This window comes from Pelodiscus sinensis, chromosome 6 (assembly GCF_049634645.1).
Source record: "Pelodiscus sinensis isolate JC-2024 chromosome 6, ASM4963464v1, whole genome shotgun sequence".
Taxonomy (NCBI): Eukaryota; Metazoa; Chordata; order Testudines; family Trionychidae; genus Pelodiscus; species Pelodiscus sinensis.
The window spans coordinates 56,420,814-56,448,177 of record NC_134716.1 but is presented as its reverse complement, the minus strand read 5'-3'; the positions used below and the strand labels follow the sequence as shown (position 1 = coordinate 56,448,177).

Genomic DNA, 27,364 nt, shown 5'->3' with positions numbered 1-27,364 from the left:
TCCTTATTATACACTTCTGATTCTCCGCAGTCAGAGAATAATGGAAGGTTAGGGTTGGAAGAGACTTCAAGGGATTATCTAGTTCAACCCCCCTCTTCAAATAATTTCTCTAGCCTTGATTTGATTTTCAGTTACTTAGCTGATCATGTTTTGCATAGCTATAATGTAGTTAAGCTATATGTTTTAAGCTTTCCTTATAAAGAAGAACTGGAGGAACTGTTTTAATTTCTCTTTTGCTGTTGTCCCTCAATATAGAAGTCCTCAGACATTTACTATCTTACTAGTGATGTGAAGAAGAGAACAATCACTTCTTTGGTCCATGGAGTCGCCTCTAAGTATGCCACTGGAAATTGCATTAACTGACTTGTATGCTTGTTTTTATTTTCTGGCCATTTTGCATGGCAAACACCACAGATTAATCTCCTATCAATTATTGCCATGAGTTCTTTTTTGGGGGGACAGGAAGCTATTTAAATATTCATTTAACATCTTACTTGTGGGGGTAAATAGTAAATAAGATTGGGTCAAGGATACATCCTTTAGGATAGTGGCTCTCAACCTTTCCAGACTGTAGTACCCTTTTCAGGAATCTGCTTTCTCTTGCATAATCCCAAATTTTACCTCACTCAAAAGCTATTTGCTTACAAAAGCAGACATAAAAATATACACGTCACAGCACTTAGTGACTAAAAAATGTTTTACTTTCACATTTGTACTGTGTAATTATAAAATAAATCAATTGGAATATAAATATTGTACTTACATTTCAGTATATTATATATAGAGCATTATGAATAATTGTGAAATTTTCATTGCTATTCACTTCACTAGTGCATTTTAGTTGGCGTATTGTAAAATTAGGCAAATACCTAGAAGAGTTGAAGTGCCACATGCAAGACATTTGAATATCCCCATAGGTACATGTACCCCTGGTTGAGAACCACTGCTTCCCTAAACTTAATTTGGAGATTGGAGAACATCCAAAGGTGCAGATTATGGTTTATATAAGCATAATAAATATTCACTCCCACCTTCTATTGATAAAAAAACTTAAACAATGAACGTTCCTGTAGCACCTTAAAAACTAACCAAAAAATATAGATAGTACCATGAGTTTTCATGGTCACAACCTTCTTCTTCAGATCAAAGAAGAAGGTTTCATCCTAAGAAGTGGGTTGTGTCCACAAAAGCTCGTGATACTATCTATATTTTTTGTTTAGTCACTAAGGTGCTACATGATAATTTTTTGTTTTTAAGGGTGTTTTTTTTGTTTTTTGTTTTTTTTTTTTTAGTTACAGACTAACACTGCTACCCTTGGGATACTTATTGACACATTTCTACATTAAATCCCCTCTTTCCCCACATTGTGCTGTTGGTTGGGAGACCACACTACCATTAGGAGGCTTTTTTGCTGAGAAAATAGTTAGCCTGTTCTCCAAGGCTACGTCTACACTGCAACGGTACTTTGGGATACTGGAGTATACTGAAATAACTATCCTGCATCTTAACATCAGGCCCATTATTTTGCTGTTTCGCTAAGCTTGCTATTCCATCATCCCTGTAACCCTCATTCCACAAGGAGTAAGGGACATTTTGGAATAGTGGGTTATTTCAAAATTTGGTGCTGTGTAGATAGCGCCAAATTATGAAATGAGCTATTTCAAAATAAGATACGCAATTTTCGTAGCTCAAACTGGGTATCTTATTTCAAACTACAGTGCAGTGTAGACGTAGCCCAAGTGTTAGAACTTCCAGTACAGATAAGACTCTTTCTTCCATCAAATCCCAGATGAGGCATCTTCTGAAATGTAGACAGCCAGCCTCATCACCATATTCTTTAGCTTGCAGACAAGTGAAGTAGGTATTTTGTTTTGCATCAGCTCTAGTGTGCTTAATATTTTTAAAAAATCTGATCAACATAATACAGAATATCGACTGGGACCCAGCTGAAATTAAATAATTGGATGGCACTTAGGTTTTTGGTTCTCCTAAAGAAATGGAAGTAATGCCCTGAAAATACACACTAACACAAAGACATAGTGTAAAAGCAAGGCTTGGCTTAAAACTGCTTGCTTTTGCATCATATAGATAGATATAGAAATATTTAATATTCCTTTAATTTGTTGTTTTGCATTTTGTTTAGAATTTTTGACTATTGTGCAAGTGTGTTTCTAAAGTGGTCCTTAAAATCTTTCATTGTATGAACCATTTGACAGTCAGGAAATGAAAGGGAAAACATGTGGGACTTCTACTATATACATTTGGTCCTGTCTCTGTATAGGAAACTGTGGGCGAACCCCTCTGGCTGTGTAGTACCCCATTGACTTTCGTGAGACTCTGTAAAGACTCTGTATGACTGGGTGCAATAGGCCAGTCACACGATTCTCTTTGCAAAAGCTGAAACTCAATTGCAACTGTGATTCCCCCCCCCCCCCCCCCCGGACAAGTGAAAGATGGTGTTGATGTGAAGTTCATAGGAAACTCCAAATTTGAACATTCCCAGACTTCTCATGGATTTGTATCCTGGATTCTGGTTTAGTTTCATGAACTTTGCCATGCATTTGAGACCTGGAGCTGTTAAATATTGCTAATAAACAGTAGCTTTGGATCCAAACCTCTGTTTTCAGTCCCATTGCCAAAGTCAAATTGCTCCTCCCCAAAGTTCACATATGAAGTGAATGTTAGTAAAACTGAGTCAGTGAAAACATATCATTATAAAAAGAGCTTAATGGCTATAGGAAAAAAATGTATTTTATAAATACAACAACTTGTTTCCTGTACTTTTTTTTTTTTAAAGGAGAAGCATAAAACTCTCATCCAAAGCACACAGAAATCAATAGAAAGACTCCCATTTATTTCAGTGGGTTTTGGACCTGGCCCTAGGAAACCTGAACAAGAGTTATGGTAACACACTTTCAAATATACAGTTAAAATGCAATTTTAGTTGTTGTTGAGACTCATGACTTGAATTAAAGCAGGGATCCAAGATCTGAAGTGTCTTTAGTAATTAAGAACTAACAAATTTTCTTTGGCCCTATTATATTCCTATTAAGTATCTAAACACAATTTTCAAGTAACAGTGGAAGTTCATTCAAACAGTAAGAACATAATTATATGTGTATTGCAGAGTAATAAATGCTAACTCATTTGTGTAAATGAGTTAGCAACTTTGCATATCTCTTGTACTAATAGTAAATTTCAGTAAGTGCTCTTTAAGCAATCAATATTTAATTAACTCACAATAAAGCTGCTTTTTAAAATGCAAATTAAATAGTTATTTAAGACACTTTATTTAAGGTTGAAAAGTGAATGGACCAACTTATGATGTATGTATATTCACCAGCTATTTGCAAAAATGTATCACTGTTGCTAATGCGGATTCAGTTAGCAAAGCTGGAAGCTAATATATGATACTGTTGCAAGTATTCTATTGGTTATACACACTTAAAAGACTGGCTGGCAGATTGTCAATCTCAGATTTCCAGTGGAGCTAAACTGGTGTTGGCAATATTGGATTTCATATTTCTGAAACTTTTCTATAGGGGAGACGTATTGGTAATACAGGCAGTCCCCGAGTTACGCGGATCCGACTTATGTCGGGGTCCTCTCCCTGGTCTCCAGCAGACCAGGGGGACGGGGAGCAAAGCGGCGGAACACGCGGGCAGCGGACAGCCCAGATGCGTCTGGGCTGTCCGCTGCCCGCGTGCTCCACGGCTTTGTTCTGCTTTGCTCCCCGTCCCCCTGGTCTGCTCCACGGCTTTGCTCTGCTTTGCTCCCCGTCCCCCTGGTCTGCAGACTAGGGGGACGGGGAGCAAAGCAGAGCAAAGCCGCGGAGCACGCGGGCAGCAGACAGCTCAGACGCATCTGGGCTGTCCACTGCCCGCGTGTTCCACCGCTTTGTTTCCTCTCCCTGGTCTGCTTCCTCTCCCTGGTCAGACCAGGGGGACGGGGAGCAAAGCAGAGCAAAGCCGCGGAGCCCGAGGGCAGCAGGACAGCCACAGTGCGTCTGGGCTGCCCCGCTGCCCCCGTGCTCCGCGGCTTTGCTCCGGACGCCTGTGGTACAGCAGCTGGGGCGCTGCCGGTTGGTCCCGTAGCGCCGCTCTGGGCGCTACTGGACCAACCCGGCAGCACCCCATCTGCTCTGCCCCAGGCATCCTGATTCAGCCACTGCTGGTCAGTTTCAGCAGCGGCAGAATCAGGACACGTGGGGCAGAGCAGCTTGGGTGCTGCTGGGTTGGTCCAGTAGCGCCAAGGAGCGGCGGCGCTACTGGACCAACCCAGCAGCACCCCAGCTGCTCTGCCCCAGGTGTCCCCAAGTCAGCCGCTGCTGAAACTGACCAGTGGATGACTACAGGAAGCCCCTGCCCCGGGCTTCCTGGAATCAGCCGCTGATCAGTTTCAGCAGCAGCTGACTTGGGGATGCCTGGGGTTCTTAAGTTGAATCTGTATGTAAGTCAGAACTGGCGTCCAGATTCAGCCACTGTTGAAACTGATCGGTTTCAGCAGCGGCTGAATCTGGACGCCAGTTCTGACTTACATACAGATTCAACGTAAGAACAAACCTACAGTCCCTATCTTATACATAACCCGGGGACTGCTTGTATAGTGTACGTTCATAATGCAAAGCAAATGCATATGCTTAGTGTGGGGACTGATTCCAAGATAGTTCCTAAGTCTTGCTGTTTCATCTCTGATTTTTATAACTTTATATTTTAAAATCTTCAGATATGAATTAAGACTTATATAAATTATTCTTTTTAAAAATGTCAATCAATTAGTCTGAAAACTTGTCAGTGTGCTCTCAGGGCATATCTACACTGCATTCCTCTTTTGAGTAATGAATGCAAAACAGGCAGGCGAAATTGTAAATAAAGTGTGGATATGAATTTCCTGTGCTTCATTTGCACAATGGCATCCGTGCACTTTTTCAAAATACCCTATTTTGAAAGAACAAACGCAGTCTAGATAGAATTATTTTAGGGAAAAAAAACCCTTCTTTCGAAATAACCCTTAAACCAAGGAGTAAGGGATATTTTGAAAGAAGGTTTTTTTTTCTTAAATAATCCTGTCTAGACTGCATTTGTTCTTTCGAAATAGGGTATTTTGAAAAAGCACCTGGATGCCATTATGCAAATGAAGCATGGAAAAATCAAATCTGCACTTCATTTGCAATTTCGCTTGCCTGTATTCTTGAAAGAGGAATGCAGTGTAGACACACACTACTTCTCAGAGGGTATCTAGCCTCTGTATTAAAACAATGAGGAGTCCTCTGACACCATAAAGACTAACAGATTTACTTTGGCATTAGATTTCATGGGTAAAAACCACTTCATCAGATGTGTTGGAGTAGAAATTACAGAGGCAGGGATATATAATATATACACTAATATATCAAAAGAAGGGAGTTACTTATCAAGTGTAAACCAATGTTAACTAGGCCAATTCAGTCAGGATAGATATGGCTCATTCCCATGAGTTGATAGGGAGGAAAAATTGCCTTTGTAGTGAGAGAACCATTCTAAATACCTATTAAGTCCTAATTGATCATGTTACATTCACAAATAAATCGCAGCTCTGCTGTTTCTCTTTGTAGTCTGATTTTGAAGTTTTTTTTTTTTTTTTAAAGAAGGATGTCTACTTTTAAATCAATTACTGAATGTCCAGGGAGGTTAGTGTGTTCCCCTACTGGTTTTTGTATGTTACCTTTCTTGAAGTCTGATTTGTGTCCATTTATCCTTTAGTGCAGAGACTGTCTGGTTTGACCAATCATAGAATATTAGCACTGGAAGGGACCTTGACAGATCATCAATTTCAGTCCCCTCCCCTCATGGCAGGACCGAGCACTGCCTAGATCATCCCTGATAGATGTCTGTCCAAACTGCTCTTAAATATCTCTAGGGATGGAGATTCCACAACCTTCCTAGGCAGTTTATTCCAGTGTTTAAAATACATGGCAGAGAGGCATTGCTGGCACATAATGGTATATATCATGTTGGTTGATGGGTGCAGGTGGATGAGTCCCTGGTGGTATAGTTTCTATGGTTAGGTCCTGCAATGGCATCGCTTGTATAGATATGCAGCCAGAGTTGGCAACAACGTTTGTTAAAGACTAGGTTCCTGGGTTAGTGTTTCTGTGTAGCTGCTAGTATTTGCTTCAGGTTGGGGACTACCCATATGCAAGGACTGTCCTTTCTCCCAAGATCTGTGAGAGTTAGGGATTATTTTCCAAGACAGGGTGTAGATTGTCTATGATGTTCTGGAGGTGTTTTAGCTGTGGGCTTTAGGTGATAACCAGTGTTGGGCTTGTCCTGTAGTAAGTGACTTCTGGTTACTCATTTGACTCTGTCAGTCTGTTTTTTTCACTTCCCCACGTGGGTATTTTAGTTTTAAGAATGCTCAATAAAGGTCTTGTAGGTGTCAGTCTCTGTCTGAAGGATTGGAGCAGATGTGGTTGTATCTTAGGGCTTGATGTAGACATCATGTGATGTGTCTTGGATAGAAGCTAGAGGCATGTAGGTAAGAACAGTGGTAAGTTTCCAATATAGTGTGATGTTTATGTGACCATCATTTATTTCTACTGGCTCTCTTATGTGGACTGGTCCAGGCTAAAGTTGACGGTGGGGTGGAAATTGATCATATAGACCCACAGGAAAGAGGCCCCTGAAGAATTCTACTGGAATTTCAACAGTGTGGCACAAGTAGAGAAGAAGTGCTAGGGACTGAGGAAGCATTTTTGTAGGTCAGTCATACAAACATTGGCATATTGTGAGTACCCATAGCACTGTTGCTCACTTGAAGGTATAAATTGTTCCCAAATCGGAAATGGTTGTAAGGACAGTCACAAAGCTCAGGCACCAGATGTTCAGTGGCAACATAAGGGATACTGTTCCTGACGGCTAGCAGTCCATTTTTGTGTGAAATATTGGTGTAGAGAGCGTCTACATCCATGGTGACTAGGATGGTAATTTCAGGAAGTTAATTGATGCACCATTGTTTCGTCAGGAAGTCAGTGGTGTCTCAACGATAGTTAGGAGTGCTAATAGTGTAGGGTCTGAGGAAAGAGTCCACATAGCCAGACGATCCTATTGTAAGTGTGCCAATGCCTGACATAATGGGGTAGTCAGGATTTCCAGGTAATGGATTGTGGCTAATAGAATACCCCTGGTCATGGCACTAGGAGTGTGTCTGTATAGATTTGGCCCCGTACTATTGCAGGGAGTTTCTTGAGCAGGTGCTGTACTTTCTTTTGGTGTTCTTCAGTGGGATCAGAGGACAGTTGCCTAGCAGCCTTTTATTTGTAATCTGACCTGTTCATGATGACTACAGCACCTCCTTTGTCAGCTTCGTTGATTATGATGTTAGAGTTGGTTTTGAGGCTGAGGATAACATTATGTTCTGTATGGCTGAAGTTAAGGGGTACATGATGTTGTTTGTTCACAATTTCAGCCTGGGCACATCCACAGAAGCACTCTGTATAGAAGTCCAGACTGTCGTTTTGACTATGAGGAGGATTCCACACAGAATTCTTCTTCTTGTAATGTTGGTAGAAGGAATCCTGTGGATCAGTGCAATGTTCAGTAGTGTTCCTTGAATCTGAGATAGGGAACGTAAACTTTGAAATCACTGCAGAACTGTATCATGCATGGGGGTGGCAGGGAAGAAGGAGAGTCCCCGAGATAGGACAGCTTCTTCTGGTGGGCTAAGTGTGTGGTTGGATAGATTAACAGTGTTGCTGAGTGAGCTGATTGTACCACTCTTATCACCACCCATGGCATGCAGGAGTTTAGATAGTTAATTGTCCTTTTTTATATGTAGGGAAGTAAAGCGTGCATTGTAAATGGCTTGTCTTGTTTTTGGGAAGTCCAGCCCACATGGAAGTTAGTGCGGATGGTTGTTTTTTAATGAGGGTATTCAGTTTTGAAAGTTCATTCTTGATCTTCTCCTGTTTGCTGTACAAGTTGCTGATCCACAGTTATTTGAGAATGTATGACACAATCTCTGTCTACAGTTTGAGTATCTATATATTAACTACATTTCAGTCTCTCAAATGTTTCATGATTTAGGGTCTAAAGCAAAAATCCTTTTAAGACCCCCCCATGATAATTGGATAATCTGTTGATGGAGAATGATACAGACTAAATGTGGTACGTGCAACTGGTGGGTGGCAGTCAAAAAAATTTAGCACTGCAACTACTAGCTCGTCTGAGTCAAAACACATGGAAAGATTCCCAATGATATTGGTGTCCTCTGAATAAGGCTAGGTCTACACTATCACTGTTTTTCAGAAAAAGCGATGTAAATTGCACTTCGCAATTTGTGTAGCTTTTTCCGATTGCTTTTCCATAAGAGGCTTTTCCACCATTTGGTCCCATCTAGACTGGGCCAAATGGCAGAAAAGCCCCTTCTTTTGGAGGAGCCCTTATTCCTCGTAGAATGAGCTATACAGGGTTCCCCGAAAGAGCATATTGCTCTTCCACTTTTTCTGCAGAAGAGCAAAATGCGTTCCCTGGACACGGCAGAGTTTTTTGGGATACCAGAAAAACCAACCAATCTAGACGTACTCTAAGTCTACAAGAAGAATTTCCAGTGTCATCACCTGGTGCTGTACCATGACCCTATCAAGAGGCTTGTAGCTGAAATTGTGGCTGGAGTAATTGAATGATATATATGCATTGTATTCAGTTACTAGTGGGAGAGTATTAGTCCGTTAATCAGCTAAATATATGTTTGTATCTGCCAATAGGCAAGCAGAAGCAATTTAAAACAAAAAAAAGCAGTCATGTAGCACTTTAAAGACTATCAAGATAGCTTATTAGGTGACGAGCTTTCGTGGGGCAGACTCAGGCTGAAACATCTTTGAAACAGGGACTTCCTTCTGTATCTTCTATATGACTGAACATGATTAGCAAATATACAGTAGTATCCTTAACTGTGTAAAATCCAAAAATGCTTAAAGATATACTACTATGAAGGGACGATTTAGGTGTGATTTAAAGAGATGAAATGATTAACAGGACTGGAAGGAGGTGTTCAGAAGCATGAGAGAGACAGTCAATTGAAGCAGAAAAAGTGACTCCCTGCTGTGATTAGAGAGGCAATAGAGAAGAGAATGAAATTGAGGGAGCAGATAGCAGTAACCAATGCCACACGTTCAATACAATGACAGACTAGAAAGCCATATTTAGTCCCCTGTGAAAAGAAGAAAACAAGTTCTGTATTTTTACAGTGAAATAGGTGGGTGTTTTTTTATTCTCAGTTTTTAAAAAATCCCCAAAACCCACACTCGAGTTGAAAGAAATACCAGTAGGTCAGGTTTCAAAAGTCTAACAAATAATAATTCCCTAAATATACACCTCGCTTGCTTTGTGTGATCAAAATCATTCCAGAGCAATTTAATCAAAATTATAGTAATGAAAAATAACTTTATTTATAAATATGTCTACCAAGGAAAGGTCATATGTTCTAGCTGCATAAGGCAAAAGGTATTCAGAATATTTAGGAATCTGAAGCCCAAGTGAAGTACTTTAAGATTTGCAAAAGAGAACCTGGTTTACGCATAAAAAATAATTCCAATCTGAATACTGTATGAAATGAATGCATGTATGTTTCTGGTTCTGGCCACCTTAATGTAAAAAAAGAAAAGCAATTTCCTTATTTGGTACATTGCTATTACAGTAAACTTCCGATAATCCGGCACCTTTAGGGCCCAGGGGGTGCTGGATTATCAGATATGCCGGACTATCAGAAGGGAGGGCTATGAGGGGTCTGGAGTGGGGTGGGAGGGGATGCCATCCCAGACCTCTCATAGTCCCCCCCCCCTTACGATAGTCCCGCTCTGCCCCAGGCGTCCCTGATTCAGCCGCTGCTGGTCAGTTTCAGCAGCAGCTGAATCAGGGATGCCTGCAATAGAGCAGCTGGGGTCCTGCCTGGTTGGTCCCGCAGCGCCGAGGGGCGGTGCTACGAGACCAACCCCACAGCACCCCAGCTGCTCTGCCCCAGGCGTCCGGATTCAGCCTGCTGGTGAAACTGACGCTGCTGGTCAGTTTCCGCAGCGGCTGAATAACGTGGCCTGGGGCAAAGCAGCTGGGGTGCTGCCGGGTTGGTCCCGTAGCACCACCCCTCGGCGCTGTGGGACCAACCCAGCAGCACCCCAGCTGCTTTGCCCCAGGGGTCCCCAAGTCAGCTGCTGCTGAAACAGATCAGCGGCTGACTCCAGGAAGCCCTGGGAAGATCAGCTCTGCCCGGGGCTTCCTGGAATCAGCCGCTGATCTGTTTCAGCAGCGGCTGAATTGGGGACCCCTGGGGCAGAGCAGCTGGGGTCCTGCAGGGTTGGTCCTGCAGCGCCGTCCTTTGGCGCTGCGGGACCAACCCGGCAGCACTCCAGCTGCTCTGCCCCAGGCGTCCCCAAGAGCAGCTGGGGTGCTGCCGGGTTGGTCCTGCAGCCCCGAGGGGCAGCGCTACGAGACCAACTCAGCAGCACCCCGCTGCTCTGCTCCTAGCTTCCCCGATTCTGCTGCTGGTCAGTTTCAGCAGCAGCTGAATGGGGGAAGCCTGTCCGGCTGCCCCAGCACTTCCGGGTTCCTGATGGTGCCGGACCATCAGAAGTCCTGGAGCATTGGATGCTGGACTAATGGAGTTTTACTGTATTTGAATTCTGTTTGATAGGTGGAGGGAATAATTTGATAATTAGATATTATAAATACCATCTTGATTTCTTTTCTAATCTTTGTTTTCCAGATACCAATGTAATGTGTGGTACACATTTCATATTAATGCATCTAGCTAAATGTGTACATCTGTTCCTATCACTGCCATTCCTATATTCCAAAAGGGAGAAATTAAACTGTGTACTACAATATTCCTGTCACTTGAAATGTGTTGTTGCTATGCAGCTGTAAGGAGATGCAATATTCTAACTGTACTTTTGAATATAGAGGAGTGTCCCTGGCTACAGAAGGATCAGTTGTGAGGAAGATAGCATTTTGTGTTTAATTTCATATGCAGAATTGTTACTGTGTTCTCTCTAATGGAGATTTTGGAACAGATTCTGTGCTGTAATCATTCCCTAATAGGTAACATGAGGTGCAGAAAGGAATGAGTTGCAGCCCCATTACATTCAGGCCAGGACTGCAATGATTTGGTTTCAGCCTAGTTTAGAGTAGCCTCACAATTTCTTTGAATTGCACCAGTCGGTAATAGCCCTCCAAAGCTACTACCCACTGGCTTTGGAGTATTACCCAGCTGGTAGCATCAGCCCATGTCACATGTCAGGATTGTCCCATTCTGGGGGAAATTTTGGGTAGAAGAGATTTAGCCAACTGCTGCCAGAGCAGTGCAAGAGGGGGCCAGATTGGAAGAGAGAATCCTTCCCATTGCTTTTGTTTGTATTCTAGATTTAATGAGTGAATTTTAAGAAGTCTCTTCCCAGTAATATATATATCAATTTGTTTGTATGGCAGTCCAATCAAAAATATATTTTCCTGCCTAAAGGGATGGCTCTGATATGCAAATATTGAAGATAACTAAGAAAAAATATGTAGTATTCTGCTACTGCTTGTATGCAGGTCCCTTGGACGTTTACTACAGTGCCGCACTACACTACCTCAATTAACTTCATAGGCAAAAAAGGGAGAGGGGCGCGATATTGGATTGTGTTCTTAAAAAGTGCCAACCATGAACAAATTATGTGCAAGCTGATATATAGGGCTATCACTTAACAGACTGTCTATCGAAGTACTGATTGGCAGGCCATTGTAAGCAGAAGCGTTATCTTCCGCTATAACTAAGGGTGATGGAAATGATATCTTATGAGATTCTCTCTGTATTTTCAAAAGGCTTTTTTAATTTTTCTAGAACTATTTTACATATCCTCCATAATCTTTTTATTGAAAATTTTTGTACTAGGCAGGTAGGTGTGTTCATGTGTGTGAGGAAAAGTGTTTTCATGGATTTAATATATGTATTTTTCTCCTTTCTCTGATCTTTTTCAGAAAGTGTTTTCTAATACAAAGTACTTCTCACCTCTGCTCATTTGACACAGCTCCTTGTTTAAATTTCATCTTTTATGGGGCCTTTGAGTTGAATAGAAGCTGTTTCTTTTCTGTTGGCTGCTTTTATAGAGGTTGTATGTGAATTGTAAAGGCCCTTTCTGTATTTTGTCTTCTATTTTTCTCCATTTCTTCCTGTAGCCTTTTTCAACACAGTGGCCCCAACCACTTGACAGCCAACATAGTTGAAAACTCTTGAGGCAGCAGTTATTTCCAACCTATTAAGCATTATTTCCATCCTTATTTCCAAACCATGAAGGAGGAGGAGGAAGTGCTTCTAATCTTGAGAAACTGGAGTTTTTAACTAGGAAGGAAGCCAGCATTTTGTTAAGCATAGCTGAAAGAGTTTTACGTGTGCAGCCCAATTTAAAACCCAGGAGGCTCAAGTGAGTACTAAATTAGGTAAAATATGTTCACCCACCCAGAGTACAGAACCAAGCCAACATTAGTGCTAGCTGCCTGTGTATCTTTATTGGGATCCCCTTTCTTATAAATCTCCTAAACGTGCATCAGTTCCCTTCCATTATATTCATACATTAATGCTAACAGCTTCTCATTTGGCATCCAAATCAGACAACCCAGACCTACTGATAATGCAGGGGGCACAGTTTTAAAACTTTGGCTGCCCCCAGCACTTCTTGAGTTCTGACTCCTTCCCCCGCCCCCCCCCTCCCCCCATCAGTCTCCTCTTCTGGAAAGCAGTAGTCCCTTCCTGAAGCTCTGAGCTATGGCTCTTGCCTCTCTGGCAGATGCCATGCAGGATGGAGGCCTGGCTGTATCATGTGACCAAACTGAGTCAGAAAACTCTGGCAGAAATGGGGGAAAGCATGGTCTCCTCTGATCCAACATGTCAACAGTCTGGAGCACATTAAACATTTGTTGCAAATCTGTTCCATTCCATCCCCTGCTGGTCTCTACGGTATATACTATATATTTGAGAGTGTGTGCGCATCTATATGTCTATCTGTGAGTCTGTTCAAAAACTCCTCCTAAATGACAAGAGCTAGGACCACCAAATTTGGTATGCAGCTTTCTTTTATCATAACTTAAAGCAAGGTCAGGGGTTGGTTATGCCAGGACAATGGAATGTATATGGAATGTGATTGTTTCTTATCAATTGGAAAGGGAGGGCTATGGTAGCAGGAACAGTAGTACTCCAGAATGACCACAGGAGATCAGCAATTAAGCATGCCCCCGCTCTCCTGCCAGCCACAGGGGGCTGTGGAGCAGCCGCTGACCAGGCAGCATGGCCCCTGACACTCTGGCCTGCCCTGGGGAGTAGCTGGCAGCCAGGTAACATCGCCCCACCACCCTGTCTGGCCCCAAGGAGCAGCCACTGGTTGCCCTCACCTCCTGCCACCTACACTGCTGTCTCCTTCCCTGACTCCTGCACCCCACACACTCTCAGCCCTTTACTCTGAATTACCCAAGTAACACTGGGTAAATCTAATATATTTATAAAGGCTTTCTTAAGGGAATTGAAGTATCAAACCTTTTTCAGAATTTCACAAAGATAGCACGTTCACCGTGCCACCAACAGGGACTGTGACAGGACAGCTCTGCCTGTAGCAGTAAATGCTTCCCAGATCAAAGGAACTCAGTATTTGGGGGGCAAGGAGCATACCTTGAAACCTTCTGTGGTGAATCTGAGGTTTTTGTCATCCTGCTTTCCATTCAGCCCTGTAATTTAGGGGTTGCCTTCAATTCATATCTCTCTATAGGCCTTCTCATCCAGGTTATGTCTAAATCTTATAAATTATTTCTAATTTATATCTGCAAGAGTCATCCTACCCTTCCCATCTACACAGCTAAACTCTCATCGAGGCTTTTATCATCTTTTCTCTGGCCTTTGCATTCACGATGCTGTTGCAAAGATCATTCTCTTTGCCTCTCACTTTGACCATGTTACTACTCTCTTAGCATCCTTCCACTGTTTTTTTCCCCTTTTGTGTACAGGCAGTCCCCGGGTTACGTACAAGATAGGGACTGTAGGTTTGTTCTTAAGTTGAATCTGTATGTAAGTCGGAACTGGCGTCCAGATTCAGTCGCTGCTGAAACTGATCAGTTTCAACAGTGGCTGAATCTGGCAGTTCTGACTTACATACAGATTCAACTTAAGAACCCCAGGCATCCCCAAGTCAGCTGCTGCTGAAACTGATCAGCGGCTGATTCCAGGAAGCCCGGGGCAGGGGCTTCCTGTAGTCAGCCACTGGTCATTTTCAGCAGCTGCTGACTAGGGGACACCTGGGGCAGAGCAGCTGGGGTGCTGCTGGGTTGGTCCAGTGGCACCCAGAGCGGCGCTACGGGACCAACCGGCAGCGCCCCAGCTGCTGTACCACAGGCGTCCGGAGCAAAGCCGCGGAGCACGGGGGCAGCGGGACAGCCCAGACGCGCCGTGGCTATCCTGCTGCCCTCGGGCTCCGTGGCTTTGCTCTGCTCTGCTCCCCGTCCCCCAGGTCTGCAGACCAGGGGGAGGGGGAGCAGAGTAGAGCAGAGCGGCGGAACGCACGGCCAGCTGACAGCCCAGACGCGTCTGGGCTGTCAGCTGGCTGCGCGTTCCGCCGCTCTGCTCTGCTCCACTCTGCTCCCCCTCCCCCTGGTCTGCAGACGGGGGGGAGGGGAGCAGAGCGGAGCGCGCGGCCAGCTGACAGCCCAGACGCGTCTGGGCTGTCAGCTGGCCGCGCGTTCCCCCGCCGCTTTGCTTCCTCTCCCTGGTCTGCTCGAGACCAGGGAGAGGAAGTGCCCCGTTCGTAACTGCGGATCCGACATAAGTCGGATCCGCGTAACTCGGGGACTGCCTGTAATTTTAAAAGGAGCAACATGCTTTTTTCAGCATTTGTTAATCTATTAAACAAATCAAAACGTTTTCATCTTCGTCTCAGAAAGATGAAGCCACTTTGGTACATCCAAACATGACGTGCAGAGGTACACTGTGGCATAATGTACTACAGTAAGACTAGTATTGTGTGGCATAATGTACTACAATAAGACTAGTATTGGTCTCCTATACCCCTTTAATACATGAATTGCCTCACTGAAAGGGTAGTTTTTAAAAGCTATTCAGTTGGATGGCTTGGCTTAAAATAATGTGTGACTGAATATCCTTTTTGTAATAGGCAGGAAATGACAAGCAAAAAATAAATCTAGGTCAAAGGTTCTACTCTCATGGTTGGCAATAGAAAAGCTGTTGTTTGAACTTGTCAGTACAACTTAAACTGCATTGTTCTAATAAATGAATCAAGTTCCCTGTGGTCACTGGCCCCCTGATTGTGCAAAAAAATCAAATTGGATTAAAGAAAACTTCTCAAAATATTGTAGGCCACTGTGACTTACAGAGAAAGAGGCCTACTATCATGAGGATCTTTTGTCTGTACGAAACTTCAGACAGTTAATAGGGAAAAATTATTTAGGAAACTGATGCACATAGTTGTTTATACAATATGTGGGACTAAACAACCTTGAAAAAGGGTGAACACTCTTCAAGTATGGAACAAATATACAGTAGAATGTGATAACATCTGCTTTAGAGTGGAAACTTGAAACTAAAATATTTCTAGCCGATGACTAACAAGTTCAATGATTTTAACAGCAGGCTCAAATTTAATCTGTGGTTTATTGCAAATTGTTCTGTTGATTAATTTATGTATTTGCCTTGTGGTGCTCCTGTACACCTAAAGATCTCTCCAACAAGTCACCTTCACCAGTCTTTGTCACAGAGTGTATCTTCCTGAATCCACATCTATATCATTTTACACATGTACCCTACCCCTTTCCTTAGAGATTTGAATGAGGATGTTTATTCTATCCAGAATAAAAATACCTCCTAAGGGTTTTCTTCTGCAGAAAGGCTCTGTCATTAGTTGCGTGTAATCCACCCTATGCCATACAGCTGGCAATTGGAGGATTTATTTGTACTTAATATGTTGTCAAATTACTGATTCAATGTCTCGACCATCTGAAACTCTGAATGACTTTCTTGATTAAATCAGTAAGCTGTATCTACCAAGGAACTGTCAACATTAAATCCTGCTACACTTATGTGATCTTTGCTGTGGATTAGGGATAGATGAAATGGGTCAGATAAAAAGAAAACCAATCTACAGTTGAAGCTTTCCTGAATCTCAAGAATTCATTTAACCATTTTCACTTTTTTCTTATGAGCATGCCTCTGGGCTTCATGGTCTAGGACAGAATTAGAAATGGCAAAATACATCATGGGATGTTCTCCTGTTGATCAGATCCAGAATGCATTTGATTCCTGAAAGATACAATGAGCAGCAACCGCATCTTTGCTTTTGATCAGACACAGATCTACCAGTATGGCTTTCATTATAGATAAATACGTTGTGTGGTTCGATTTTTAGATTCAAAGGAAACCAGGACGCTTCACAGGACTATGCAGTACTTTAAAGACTAACAGGATGGTTTATTAGGTGATGAGCTTTCATGGGCCAGACCCACTTCCTCAGATCAAATTGTGGAAGAAAATTGGCAGGACCATATATACCACAGGGATACAATCAAAAAAGTGAACACATATAAAATAGACAAATCAGATTTTAGAACGGGGTGGGGGGAAAGGTTAATGTCTATGAGCTAATGATATTAGAGGTGATAATTGGGGAAGCTATCTTTGTAATGGGTAAGATAATTAGCATCTTTGTTAAGGCCCATTCGAAAAGTGTCAAATTTAAGCATAAATGACAGTTCAGAGTCTTCTATTTGAAGTCTTGTGTTAAAATCTCTTTGAAGCAGGATGCAGGTAAGCAGGTCATTGAGACAATGCCTATTCTGGTTGAAATGGCAAGAAACTGTTTTTCTTTGTGAAACTGTCTAATGTCTATTTTGTGTGCATTGATTCTTTGGTGAAGTGTCTGAGAAGTTCGTCTGCTATGTATATTGGACAAACTTCTCAGACAGTTCGCCAAAGGAGTCTAACAGGGCTGTATCATCACCCCAATGATGTTCGCAGTCTTTATTGCTGTCATTTTCTACCTAAGTGATGGGAAGCTCCCAGCTGGTGTTGAAATAATCTACAGAATGGATGGAAAGCTGTTTCGGCTTAGCAGGCTGAAAGCTAAGAGTAAGATTTCTACCATATCTATTGTGGATCTTCAGTATGCTGATGACAATGCAGTTTTTGCCCACTCTGAGAGATCTTCAAACTATCCAGAATGTATTTGCTGATGCTTATGCAAGTATTGGTCTCACCCTCAACATCAAGAAGATGAAAGTGCTCCATCAGCCCTCTCCAAATGAGGGACCATATGCCCTATCTATTAAAATCAATGGAGAGGCACTGGAGAATGTTGATCAGTTTCTCTGCCTTGGAAGTTATCTTTCGTTCAACACAGATATTGATGTAGAAACCCAGCATCGTCTGAGCTGTGCCAGTGCAGCCTTTGCTCCGTCTGAGCTGTGCTAGTGCAGTCTTTGCTCATCAATGGCAAAAGGTTTTTGAAGATCATGACATTTGAACAGACACAAAAATTCTTATCTATCAAGCTATATTCTCCCAACAGTATTCTATGGTCTGACACTTGAACAACCTACAGACATCACTTGAAAGTCCTTGAGAGGTATCACCAACATTGCCTCTGCAAGATCTTGAAGATCAAATGGGAAGACAGGTGCACTAAAATCAGTGTTCTGGAAGAGGCAAAGGCCACCAGCATTGAAACAATGATCATCCATTAGCAACTTCGTTGGACCGGTCACATTGTTCAGATACCAGACCATTGCCTCCCAAAACAGGTCCTGTTTTCTCAGCTGAAAGAAGGATACAAGGATTTGACAAGAGGAGACTATATTGGAATAATAGACTCCACCTAAGCAAAACCAGAAGATTGCTGTATAATTAGGCCCCCTAAAAAGAATTTGAAGAGCAATTAGCAAAAGACACAAATTAATAGCAAAACCAACTTTATTTGCATCAAAAGCAGGAAGCCTGACGAACTATCAGTGAGGCTACCAGACAAACACTAGGAACTAGAAGAAAGCTGAAGGAAGTTTAGGCTGTTGTGGAGAAGCTAAATGAATACAGGCAGTCCCCGACTTACGCGGATCCGACTTATGTCGGATCCGCAGTTATGAACGGGGCTGCCCCAGAGTACACGGACTGTGGGCAAGCCACGGGGGGGCTAGGGGGGCTAGGACTGCTCCGCTGCCGGCTTCCCCGAGGCTTTGCAAAGCCGGGGGGGCGGGGCTCGGGCAGCGGGGCACCCCAGGCGCGCCTGGGCTGTCCCGCTGCCGGCTTCCCTGAGGCTTTGCAAAGCCACGGGGGAAGCCGGCAGCGGGACAGCCCAGACGCCCGGTGGCTGTCCCGCTGCCGGCGTCCTCAGAGGCTTTGCTCCCCGTCTCCCTGGTCTGCTGGTCTCCAGCAGACCAGGGAGACTGTAGGAAAGCCGCGGAGGACCCAGGCGGCGGGACTGCGGTGCATCTTGGTCCGCCGCCCGTGTCTTCCTGGTCTGCTGGGGTGGGGGTGGGGGTGCAGCTAGTACGCTCCCCCCCCCCCAGCAGACTAGGCTTTTCTCCGGACGCCTGTGGCAGAGCAGCTGGGGTGCTGCCGGTTGGTCCCGCAGTGCCGCTCTGGGCGCTACTGGTCCAACCCAGCAGCACCCCAGCTGCTTTGGTCCTGATTCAGCCGCTGCTGGTCAGTTTCAGCAGCGGCTGAATCAGGACGCCTGGGGCAGAGCAGATGGGGTGCTGCTGGGTTGGTCCAGAAGTGCCGAGGAGCGGCGCTACTGGAGCAACCCAGCAGCACCCCAGCTGCTCTGCCCCAGGCGTCCTGATTTAGCCGCTGCTGAAACTGACCAGCGCTGACTACAGGAAGCCCGAGGCAGAGTTGCTCTGCCCCGGGCTTCCTGGCATCAGCTGCTGATCAGTTTCAGCAGCAGCTGACTTGGGGACGCTTGGGGTTCTTAAGTTGATTCTGTATGTAAGTCACAACTGGCGGTCAGTTTCAGCAGCGGCTGAATCTGGACGCCAGTTCCGACTTACATACAGATTCAACTTAAGAACAAACCTACAGTCCCTATCTTGTACGTAACCCGGGGACTGCCTGTATTTGATTTGATTTTTCACTATAGAAAATGGGTGGGAAATTCCCACAGACATACCTTTGATTTTAAGTGACAAATCTGAGGCACTGTCCCAAACTAAGGCATCAATAGAAGAAGTTTGATTAATTAAAAAGCAATAAGTCATTAGGACTATGTATTCATCCAAGAATTCTCAAAATTAAAAAATGAAGTTGTGGTATGTAATCCTCTGTTCTAAATTATTGAAGGATAGCTAATGTGACACCAATTTTTTAAAGGTTCCAGATGTTGTCCTAGCAATTACAGGCCTGTAAGCCTGTACACTATCAGCAATCTGGTTGAAACTGTTATAAAGAACAGAATTATCAGGAACTTAGCTGAATACGATATATTAGGGAGTAGTCAATATAACTTTTTCCAATAGGAATTTTTTCAGTGAGATCAAGGGGATCCAGTGGAGATAATTTACTTGGACTTTCAGAATGCCTCTTTTGCTTAAAAGCCTTTGGTGAGAAACCTTGTCAAAAGGCTATCATGGGATAAGAGTGAAAGTCATCTTGTGCATCAGTAACTGGTTAAAAGACAAGAAACAAAGGGTAAGAATAAATGATTAGTTTGCTTACAAGAGAGAGGTTAAGTAACAGGATCCTCCAAGGCAAAATACCTCCCTATAAAAAAAACAGATTATATAGTTGCCTCTCAAATTTTACTTTTAGTAAAACTGAGCAGGTGAGCTCCTTTTGGGTCAGCCATCCCAGTGTAACCATAATTGTGAGTGACTATTCGATCACCCTCAATTCCCTCTATTGCAACCAGTGCTGTTCAGCATACTCAGAAATGATCTTGAAAAAAGGAGTAAACAGTGAGATGGCAAAATTTGCAGATGATACAAAATTAGTTCAGATAGATAATAGGGATGTTAGTGTCTAGGCCACTAACCGATAAGCAAGAGCTTATCAATTAGCGCTATTGACTAGTCGCTTCCCCCCAGCTGTGGCTCTGCATTGTAAACTAGGGAAGCTGATGCATGAAGTTACTACCACAGGCCTTGTATGTGAGGTCTGATGAATGAAAAGAGACATGTGGAGCAGGCAGAACTAGTCTTAAGAATGGGCGAGCCAGGTGGTCTCCCGGGGCTGCCGACAGAGCTGGTGTTGGGGGCAGGCTGTGACCGAATTTTGCTAGACAAATTTTCCTCGGGGGGTTGGTTGGTTGGTTGGTTTTTTTGTTATTTTTTTTTGCTTGACAGGTATTTTTTTGGAAACCATTTGGCAACCCTATGGGTGAGCTGGGTGGTCGCCCGGGGACACCAGTTGGTTAGGACTGGCCCTGGGAGCAGGGGTTGACTTTGCGTGCTGGCTTTTCTGGTTCACAATGCAGAGCTGCAGCTGTGTGTGTGTGTGTGGTGTCTGATGAATGAAAAGAGACCCCCAGAGCAGGGGCTATGTGAGCAATTTCATATGCTGGCTTCCCTGGGCTTTACAATACAGAGCCACATCTGGGAAGGTTTTGCTGTGAATCGAGTGAGCCAAACTGAGTGCTACAATTGCTTACCATTGTCAACTAATTGAATTGTTGATAGAAAATCTATTGACTATTCGATTAGGGAAGTAATTGCATTTTAACATCCCTATTAGATAAGACCAATGCTTACTTAGAGTTACCCAGGGATCTCACAAAACTGGCTAAGAAAGTGACAGATAAAATTCAATGTTGATTAATACAAAATAATGTGAATTGGAAAACATAAACCCAATTATGCATGCAAAAATGATGGGATCTAAATTAGCTTTTATCACTCAAGAAAAAGATCATGGAGTCATTGTAGACAATTCTCTGAAAACATCTGCTCAGTATGCAGCAGCAGTCAAAAAAACCCAACAATGTTAAGAAGAATTAGGAAAAGGATAGATAATAAGAAAAAATATCATCATATTCTCTCTCTGTCTGTCTCTATCTCTGTCTCTATCAAGTGAGTGCTTTTTCTGGTTGCCCCGGAGATCAGAATTGAAAAAATAGGGAAAAGGGCAACGGAAGTGATTAAGGGTATGGAACAGTTTCCTAATGAGTAGAGATTAAAGAAAGTAGGACTATTTACTTAAAAAAGAGATTATGGTGGTGGAAGGAGAGATCTATGACATCATGAACAGTGTGGAGAAAGTGAATAAGGAGGTGTTATTTACCTTCTCTCCATATTACAAGAACCAGGGGCAATGAAATTAATAGGTGGCATGTTTAAAACAAGCAAAAGGAAGTATTTCCTCACGCAATACATAGTCTGCCTAAGAAACTAATTGCCAGGGAATGCTGCGAAGGCCAAAAGTATAAATGGATTAAAACAATAGTTCATGGCTCATAGGTCCTTCAATGGCTATTAGCCAAGATGGGGAGGGACACGGATTCTTGCTCTAAGTGTACCTAAATCTGACTGTTGGAAGTGAGGCTGGGATGAGACAAATTTAGGGCTGCTTCACACCCCTACACTGATGCTAATTGGCTCAAGTATACTGGTAAATCTGGCCTCCTGATTCTAAATAATTCTCTTCTCCCTCCCCCCCCCCAAGAGATTAACCGTAATTGTGTAGCATTTGTTTCCGCCTATATTTGAGAACCAGCAGTCTGTTTGTGTATTTTACTTCCTCTAGTTTTTTATGTACAAGAACATCTGTTCAAAGACAGATACTTGAAATAATGATGTAACAAATGGGGAGAAACAGCTGTTCTGTGTGCAACAGACTCCAGGAGTGCATAAGAGAAAGGTAACAAGGAAGGGTTCAGTTATGAATAGGTCAAGGAGGCTCTGTGCTACCTTCTTGACTTGCACTCTACAGAGAGAAAAGGCAGTTTAAAATGGCAACGAAATATTTTGTAAACATGTTCCTCATCAGAGATCAACACAGCTGCCATGTAGTGTAGACATACCCCATTTGTTCAAATGTTCTGGCTCTATCTGACCCATCACACTTAGTAAGCCTTATAGTGTTGTGGGAACAACAGCAGAAGTGACTGCCAAAACTACCTGAATTAATTCTCCTATACCCCCAAATGCAGCTAACTCAGCACTGAGATTATTCGCTTTCCCAGCATTCTTGTTACTTCCCCCATAGAGCAGAGTCTTTTTGGAAGACAGAGCACACTGGAATCTGCCAGACCCAGTCCTGGATCCAGCCCCTGGCCCGTATAGAAAGGATCTCACTATTCCAATCTTCCATTACTCTTTGAGCCCCACCCTATCCACCCTGAGCTAGAAGAGATCACTGGTCTGCTATGCCCGCATGGTACTGAGTTTAAAACTCCCTTTCCTCCCCTTTTTGCTATAAACATTTCCTTCTGCCACTATAGGCTAGAAGGGAAGGCCTCCTCCCTCAATCCTCTATGTTCTCACCAGTCTGTTACCATGAGAGAGCAAAGTTTGCTGTGCTGTAGTTCCTGCTGCTCTATTTAGTCTAGATAAGAAGGCTTTTTATACTTGGTCTGAAGCTACTCTCTAGTCCTTAAAAAGGTGTCTCACTTTTTTCTGGCAAGTCTGACAATGTACACCACTGCTTAATGTGCAGTGATGTCATTTTAAAAGGCAACAGCATAACATGATCATTCTTGGTTTTCTGGGCTATTAATTCATTCAGTAATTTTCCTACTAATGGAGGGTAGAGTGCACATGTTGAACGACCTGCATGACAGGAGACCGGGCTCTCTGGAATGTTCTGGCTTGCGTTGTATGAAGGCTGAGATGAGAGAGGTTAGAAGTCATGACATCCTTCTAGTGTCGGTGAGGTCTTTGTTAGAGAAGAAACAGGCAACCCAGGAGCAGATGGGGTAAAAGGAACTGCTTTATTGCCTACACATGTTTATCTTGGATATTCAACACAAAGTCCAAGTGGCAACAACCTGGTGCTGATTAAACCCTTTTATATATTTTAGTATGTTAATTCACATGTTTATCACTACTTTTCCTAATGTCTTATTTAGTAATATTAACTGCCATAAAATAAATATTAATAAGCAAATAATGAATACAATTGTACCCGCCCCTAATTACTATTTACAGAATTTCTAATTAAATCAACACATTCCTATACTACAAACTAACAGGTTACAGAGATTTCAAAGAATTTGACCCTGAAGATAGGTTATTCAGAACCAATGGGGATAAGCAAGAGACATAACAAAATAGAGCAACTCCATACTTATCTGGTTTCCTAGGCTACAAAAATGAAGGGGAAGAGCATGTCCAAGCATAATGCCAGCTGTGTCTGAAATCCTCACCACCATCCCAGACCTGTATTCATTTTACATATCCCAACAGCCTTCTCCCACCACCTGATATTATATTGAATGCACAAAACTGGCTAGCAGGCTGGTATGGAGTATAGCATAGGGAACAGATGGCCAACCCACCTGAACCAGCACTGATTATTTGGGAAGATACTGGAAGATGATTAGTCCAAAGCCAGACCTCATTTGTAACATGATGAAACCAACTTATGCCTTCAACACGTTATGTCAAAAGCATAAAGCTGGTGCCTTTGCATTTCTGTTGTGGCCCAAATTTCCAAGCCATACAAGAGCCAGATGTGACTGCTGCTTCATAGATAATACATCTTAGTTTGAGTAGATACCCAAGAGCCAGTCCTTCCTTGCAGTGGAAGGAAAAGAGGCAAACCAGAACATTTCCTTTCCCTTTCCAAAATGGGAGACTAATCCTATCTCACCAATCATTGGATGATTTCCCATGAAGCCATACTTGGTTGATAATGAGTCATCTATTTCAAGATTGGATGAGTATAGCTTAGCATCCATACCACAAATACTAGCTGCATGGCCATTCTTGACTTTATGGGTTGCGCTTCAAACCTCCAACAGTGACATCCTCTGTTATGTGGTGTGGTCAGTAGAATCGTTGTATCTGGAGCTGCGGCTCTGAAAAGTCAGTTAAGAAGCTCCTGAAAGCATCTGAGTATATGGCAAGAACATTTTGTTTCCATATTCAGTATGGCTATGTCTACACAGCACCATTATTCTGAAATAACTCGTGTTATTTCAAAATACCATGGTCCGTGTCTACGCAGTAGGCAGTTATTATTTCGACATAATGTTGAAATACCGTCAAGCTGGAGGACTTCTTACTCCAACTCTTGTAACCCTCATTGTACATGCTGTAAGGGAAGTCAGAGGAAGAGTTCTCTATTTCGAAATAAGTGCAGTGTAGATGCTCCCAAATTCAAAACAAGCTATTTTGAAATAAGCTACACAATTGATTTAGCTCAATTTGCATAGCTTATTTCAAGTTAAGTTCTGCTGTATAGATGCACCCTATGTTGCCACATCCCTCTTTGGCAAACCAAAGATTTTTTCCATAAACTGGCTTTTAATATGTTTACTTCTTTATAGGAGTTTCTGGATGATTAAGTTTTATATGTCCAAAACATCTCATAATCCTTCTTTAAGGCTTTATTATGCAATCCATTGGGCCATCAGAATTCTTGGTGGTTCCTGTTTAAAGAAGCCACACATCATTTTTTATGATGTCCAAGTTCTGTTGCTTGGTCCATTGAGTTTGGGACTTTGGCATCTTTTCCCCGGCACTTTGCTGGCAGCATCCCTAACAGATGCCTGGAAACAATCTCACAAATTATTGATTTTCTTTCAGGTTTTTCATCTGTAAGGGTTGGCACATCAAATCATCTGCAGATTTCAGCCTGGTGTTCTAGTTTGATGTCAGCATCAATCGGTTTCTGTAAATCTAAATGACAAATAGAATGTTTCATTTGAGTTGTCTTCAATTTCAGTTCATCACGGCAACAAGGAACCTGTGGCCAGTATCACCATTTTCAACACCCCATTGTAGTGTATGCAGCTTCTCCACCTATTGGATATGAAAATACTAAGTCCATACATGTAAGTTCTTTCATTGGAAATCAGTATTACACACATGGAACCCAATTATAGAACAAAGCTTGAACAGTTGTTCTCCATTATTGTTCATAGTTGCATCCACAAGGAAATGCCCAATGATTTCTGATTAAACTGTTCTAGCATCAGGTCCTAGCATGCCATTGGCATTGCATAGCACAAAGATAATGTGGTGAGCAGACACTCTGCTGATGTCACACATGGCTCATGCATATTGTTCCTTGTCATTTTTATTGGTGAGATTAGTGGATGCGTAAAGAAGGATGCCTATGATGAAATCTTGTGATCACGATGGCTACGTCTACATTGGCCCCTTTTCCAGAAGGGGCATGGTAATTTTTTCAAAGTAGGAATAAGATCCTCCGGAAAAGGGCTTTTTTTCCGGAGGATCGGGGCCAGTGTAGACGCTCTTTTCCGGCTTTTCTAAAAGCCGGAAAAAAGCGGCGGACATTTTTATTTAAATGCCGCGGGGGATATTTAAATCCCCCGCGCATTTCCCTATTGCGATTTCAAAAATTACCATGCCCCTTCCGGAAAAGGGGCCAATGTAGATGAGCCCAGTATGTTCAGAGATGGGAGATCATTTTATCACGGGTTTACAAATATTCCTCGCTGACACAGCTGCCATCCTCAGCACAGGCCTTACCACAGATAATGATAGCAATTAATAACCATCTTGCTTGTGCTGCTCCAACAGGCTTCACAGAATCCTACCATGGAAATATTGTGTTGGTTCAATTCATGTGACAAGAGATAGGACATCAATGGTTTTGATGGTGAGTTTTTGTTTCAAACAGCAAATCTACTTTATATACAAAGTTCCAAAAATTGTGAGCCCATCATTCAATGGGGGTGGGGTGTCTGTTCTAGGATCCAGTTTTTAAGTCATGTTTCATGTGCAGCTCATAGCACAAAAGCCTGCACTGATACCCTACACTCCCAGAAACAGGCAATTTGGGTATGCTGGCTAGTCAGGCCTGTGCCACCCTAGGCAAATTAACATTAGTAGGGGAACTAAAAAACATGCTTACTGCAGCAGAGCCGCCACAACAAGGTTATCCTCTGATACCCCCTTTCTGGAATATGGAAGATGGAACAACAAAACTAGCAAATACTTAGCAGCATGTACTTCTTCACCAAGAGCATTTCAGAATTGTATATGTCTCCCTTTAAACAGTAAGGTCCAAGGATATGAAAATGACATAGTGGAAATTGATTACCTTTCCACTTCAATGAAAGGCAACTATATTTTTTCCTCCTGACCTGTGTCATTCAACAACTTAACATTATGCTATGTGCACATTGGAAATTTGCTATAGTCCGTTTATATATTGGAGAAGCAGTAAAATTTGCAACATTCTTGGCATTTTTGACAGTCTGTGCACCCAAAACCTGCAATTAAGCATCTTCCTACCCTGGAATATTGATCTTGCTTACTGCATAATGTACTTGTACTACAATTACGTTTGGGTAGATGCTGCAAAAATATGTACAAACATTCATTTGAATAAAAACCATAATTTCACTTTGAAGGAGCAAAACAATAACAAACAACAAGAACAACCCCTCCTCAAACAAGCTGATATCCACCAGCAGAAGGGACAAGATGTGATATTGGGCGAGATAATCATAATGCATATGTGAAATGGAGCTAAGTGAAGGTGACGTTGGCAACCTTAGTGCTATCTTTTTCTGAACTCCTGATTTCTGAACTCCTGAAGGCTTATCTTTGTAATCTTAATATTTTAATATAGTTTTTAATTATTAAAAATACATGTGCCTGCACAATTCCCCCGTCCTCCAAACATGCGCATGTGCTTAATTATAACTTTTCTTTTTTTTTTATCCTGACTTGAATCATTGAAGAATATATACTTTTTTATTGCAAGGGAAGCACTCTTTTTTTCTGTAGACTTGCCTCTCTTTCATTTCCCCCCATCACAGTGCAATTATGAATTTGCTGCTGAGGTTTAAATTCACATCATCTGAATTACATACGTAGTAAATAAAACTGAAAGAAGCATTTTTGCTTTTGCCATTTATGAACTAATATGTTCACAATTCAATAAAACAGTAGTTCTTCATCATGCACTTTGAGTGTTTTCATCGTTTCCTTTAAAAATGGAATGTATGTGCCGACTGAGGCTACATCCAGACTGCATTGCTTTTTCAGGATACCAGTGGTATCCCGGAAAAGCAACGCAGCGTCCAAAGAACGTGTTCGCTTTTTCAGAAAAATTTTCAAATAAGAGGATGCGCTCTTTCACCATCCTGTGACAGGTCGCTTGCCCTGCACTGGCCCTTTAAGGGCAAACCCCAGCCTGGAGCAGGGCCTGAAGCATGGCCCACTGAAGAAACAACAAC

The 27,364-nt window shown here is 42.6% G+C and overlaps 1 long non-coding RNA gene across 2 annotated transcripts in view; it reads left to right on the top strand.

Moving 5' to 3' along the window:
- The window catches only part of LOC142829875 (uncharacterized), a 183,331-nt gene extending 156,272 nt beyond the window's left edge, over positions 1-27,059 (top strand). For both annotated transcript variants that reach the window (XR_012904755.1, XR_012904756.1), the window contains 3 exons: positions 24,877-24,985; positions 25,698-25,776; positions 26,534-27,059. This is a non-coding gene — a long non-coding RNA (uncharacterized LOC142829875). The remainder of the gene's footprint in view (positions 1-24,876; positions 24,986-25,697; positions 25,777-26,533) is intronic.
- The last annotated feature ends 305 nt before the right edge of the window (positions 27,060-27,364 follow it).